Source organism: Diachasma alloeum, unplaced genomic scaffold (assembly GCF_001412515.2).
Source record: "Diachasma alloeum isolate Michigan unplaced genomic scaffold, Dall2.0 Dall_scaffold_00762, whole genome shotgun sequence".
Lineage (NCBI taxonomy): Eukaryota > Metazoa > Arthropoda > Insecta > Hymenoptera > Braconidae > Diachasma > Diachasma alloeum.
This window is the reverse complement of record NW_021680892.1, coordinates 62,782-67,925: the sequence shown is the minus strand read 5'-3', so window position 1 is coordinate 67,925 and position 5,144 is coordinate 62,782.

Below are 5,144 nucleotides of genomic sequence, written 5' to 3'. Positions count from 1 at the left end.
TAACTATACGTTTTTTTACTGCTTTTTTCGATTTTGGTTGAGAATAGTATGATATGAGACAGAATATATAATGGCACATATGGGGTCATAGCAATTTGTTTGACTGACGACACATATGGGGATAGCTATAATAAAAATTGTTGTATAATTTATTTTTTGGGGTCATTTATAGATTGGCCTCTTCGAGTACAGTATTGATTTTGAGGACTCAAATTCGGAAATGAATATATTATATGCTCTCTGGCAGCATTCCATCAATTAGGGTCCTATCAATTAAGAGCGATTCAGAAAGTTATCGGCAGGAGTCAATGCGGAATTTCTAATAAATAATGATCACCTCACACGGAATTACGTTACATTCTCAAGGTTGAATATTCTCCGGTAACATTCCCCTTTATGTACAGTGCTGTCGAAGAGATTTCTCACATCTGAACAACTAAATAGTCACTTCAAATCCTAATTACTTTATCGTGAATAAGTCAATAAAGATTAATTTAAAAGAAATTTTTCAATGGAATCAATAGGAGGAATTGTGCTTTCAATATGAGAGAACACGATTTACTGCTAGAAATCCATACAGGTCCAAGTCCTATACTGTTAATGACCACATTATGGTCATTAATAGTATGGCATCAATGATGATTACAGTTGAAACTGGATTTAATAACGAGATTAATCTGCAGGACCTCATAGTATACAGTACATATACTTTGGCAAGTCCTCATAATATCCGTACAGTAGGATCTGAATGTCCTCATATGTTTTATATGGCCTCATAATGCTCGTATAGTGAAATGCAAATGTCTCCATATGATCCCTCCATTTTCATAGGAGTCCTCATAATCATCTTATCGTAGACTCTAGATCTCCTTATATATTTCGTATGTCCTCATAATGTACGTATAGTAGAATGCAAATGTCCGTATATATTGCATATGTCTTCAAAACATCCATTACATAAAAAAATGTAATTTTCTCGAGGGTGATTCAACGACAATTATCGATAGAAATAGTTCAAATTGTCATACGAGGCAAAGTAATTGATAGTAATCCCTCAAAATAAAATGAGAAAATATATCTTCAATTTTCTAAAAAATCTATTCCATCAAATTTGTATGAACTAACTTTTGGACAATGATTCATATAATTATATCCTCGCTACTCGTTTTCTCACATGAAAAAAAATATGTTGATGAGAGTTCATTCCGGTTCTTCCAGCCAGACCTCATAGTGCACATTATACCAATAGGATTTAGTCTTCCTAATGATCGCACAATAGAATCTGTGTATCTCCACATATCCCATATGTTCTCATAATATACGTATAGTAAAATGAAAATGTCCTGATATGTGCGATATGTCTCCAAACTATCCAATACATTAAATAAGTCGATGTCCTGGAGAGTGATTTGATGTATAATTATTAATAACAATTAATGAGTGTGTCATATGATGCGAATGAATTGATTTCAATCACAAATATCAATCAAGTGTATCCAATATTTTAACCTATTTTCGTATCAGAAAATTAAATATTTAGTTCTGCTAAATAGTTCAATTCTTATTGCTAGGGCAACTCAGTCATGTTCTGGTTTGACGTTCTTGGAAAATTATCAAACCTTGTAGTTAAAATGCAAATCGACGAGTGTTTATACCCTATAATTATTGTGATCGAAAATTGTTAGGGAATATAATTGAGATTTCGAAAACAAATCATTTCATCAAATCTATATGAGCTGATATGTAAGGCTCAATTCACATCATTATTTGACCCTTTGTTTATGACAAAAATTATATTAATGAAAATTCTCATTCCAACCCGATCAATTGGTAAGATTCTTCGGGCTAGATGTCACAGTATATATTGTACACATAGTATTGAGTCCTCATAGTGACCGTATTGTACAATGTGAATATTTCCATACATGCCATGTGTCCTCATAATGTACGTACAGTAGAATGCAAATGTCCTCATATATTTTATGGCTTCAAACCATCCGATTCATAAAATATGTTGATATTCTCAGAAGTGATTCGACGGATAATAAATAAAAATTGACCATACTGTTATATCATGCGAAATGATTGATTTGAATTATATTCCATCTATCAAGTATCTCGAATATTCTAACTTATTTTCGCGTTCCAAAATTCGATATCTCATTCCGAATTCTGACAGCATTATTTGGCCATATTCTGGTTTGCGCGCAATAAACATTTGTTAAACATTGGAATTGGAACAGAACATGCACGAGGGTATGTGTAGAAAATCCAAATTGAACTATCAGAGAAATCTCTTCCATCAAATCTGTATGAGCTGATTTTTTCATTTTAATTTATATCTTTATTTAACGGCTGACTTAAAGTGATAATTGCTTTTCAACGAACAGATCAATAAAGATTGACTGAAGGGAAATTTCATAATTGGAATTAATATGAGGAATCGTGCTATCATATAGAGAGCACACGATTTGCTGCTAGTATTCCATTTATGTGGCCTACCACCACCGTGATAAAAAAAAGTTAGGGAATATAGAATAAATTTCGAAAGTAATGTACTCTATCATTTTTTTATTAACTGTTTTTTGAATGATTCACATCATTACTCAACCTCTTGTCCTTCTTTTCATTATAAAAAACAAGTTCATGAGAATTATAATTTCAGCATTGTCAATTAGTAAGGTTCTTCTGTTATGAGCTCATAGTGTACATTATACCCATAGTGTCAAGTCCTCGTAATGAACGTATCGTAGAATGTGAATGCCGCCATATATCCCCGATGTTCTCAAAATGTACATACAGTAAAATGCAAATGTCCTCATATATTCCATATATCCCCAAACTATTCAATACGATGAATAGGTTGATGTCCTCAGGAGTGACTTGACGTGTAATTATTATTAACGACTCATGAGAATGTCATATGATGAAAAGTGATTGATTTCAATCAGATTCATCAATCAAATGTATATTCATATTCCATATTTGAAATCGGCATCTAGTTTCGCTGAATGGTTCAATTTTCGTTGATAATCGAAATAATTTAATACCTAATATTTGGACCTCACTTCATACCAATATTTGAACTTTTCCGTTTTTCGGATGACAAAAATTATGTTAATGAGCATTCTCGCTTCTACCCGATCAATTAGTAAGGTTCTTTTGGCGAGCAGTCATAGTATATACTGCATCCAGAATGTTGAGTCCTCGTAGTGACTGTACTGTATAATCGAGTGTCCCTATACATTCCATATATCCTCATCTAGCTATGTAACCGTTAGGTTTGTTCTTAAATAAAAAATAATAATAATATGTCCACATAATGTACGTACTGTAGAATGCGCATGTCCTCATATATTCCATATGCCTTCACACTATCCAATACATAACCTATGTTGATGTTCTCAGAGATCATTCGACGGATAATCGTAAATGAAAATTGAATATATTCTTATATGATGCGACGTGATTAATTTCATTTATGTTCCATCTATCAAGTACCTCGCATATTCTATCCTATTTTCGCGTTCGGCAATTCGGTATCTAGAACCTCAATTCATGTCATTATTTGATCCTTTCCGTTTTTTATGACGAAAATTATTTTAATGAGAATTCTCGTTGCAATTCGATCAATTATTAAGGTTTTTTGGCGAGACGTCATAGTATACATTATACCCATGGTGTTGTGTCCGCATAATGAACGTATTGTATAATATGAATTTCCCCATATATTCCATATGTCCTTATAATGTTCGTACAGTAGAATGCTAATGTCCCCATATTTTTCACGGCTTTGCATTACCCAATGAACAAAATATTATGGTGGCCCAAATAAGACTTTACCCTTAAACCATTAATAGGTAGCAATTCACATGCTATATAATTNTGCTGATAACGTCTCCGGACATAACAGTGCAATACCCCACTTCCCTCACATTGTGATGAAAAAGAGGGTCTGATACTCACCGAAAAAGCATTTTTAGACACGTGGGATTATTTCACTTGCCTTCGGCTCGTGCTATAAACATCCCACCAGCCCAAAAACACTTGCTCGCAATTCTATCGAAATATACTGGAGTAAACTAAGAAAAATTTAAGATATTCTTTTGGACGCAAGAGTCCAGTTACTATTTATTCCTTCCTTTTGGGTATTTCAATACGAGGCATCTCAATTTTTTGCACATCAGATGATATGGGGACATAGGGAACATACGGAGATATTAGCATTCTGCGATATGTTCATTATGAGGACATAGAAAATATATGAGGAACTTTTGGTTTCACCATTGATTCATTATGAGGACTTAACTGAATGGGGATGAACATGCAATTGAAAAATGATATTCATTACAGAGAATCATCGTTACTATTCCTATCTAGCTGTGCTATCAATTTTATAAAAATAATTGATATGGGATGAAACTTTGATTAAGAGCGTTTCTTTGAATTACCACAGTTTCTTCATTGATTGTTTCACAGAAGGTTGTATTTCTTTTGCGAATGTTTTGCGGGTATAAGAATCAGATATAAGCGATGTAAAAAAATGTTAATTGGTAGATAAATTTTCTCTGATGATTGATATTGAATCACTTCTGTGGAGTGGAGCATTTTTTTGGAGGAGCCATTCAACTGGCGTCCTCCATTGTTGTAGTCCGCTTTGAAAAATTGTGACGATTTTTTTTTCCACATTTATGTTCACGGAGAGAAACTCCAAAATTTATCTATTCATGGAAATTTGTCACTATTTTTCTAAATATAATATTCCAATCACTGTTCATTATGTAGTTAGAGATGTATTGAATTCTAGTCAACTGTATTTCCTACCGATCGGATGATGGGGACGTAGGGAACATACAGAGAGATTTGGACTTCACCATTTGTCTACTATGAGGACTTCACTCTATAGGTGTAATGTATACTATGAAGCCTACACTGAGAGAAAAATCGTCATAATATCACAAAAATCATGTCTTGAGTGAAGAACATCGCATACATATTGGATCAATGCACGATTGGTTTCTGACAAGAAATCAGTGGATTTTCGGTCTCTGGAATATGATATTGAATGAAGAAATGCTCTTCTGTCTCGAAGTGAGACAATATTCCTAAAAAGAAAAGGGAACTTCAACAGAAGGAAATGAAAT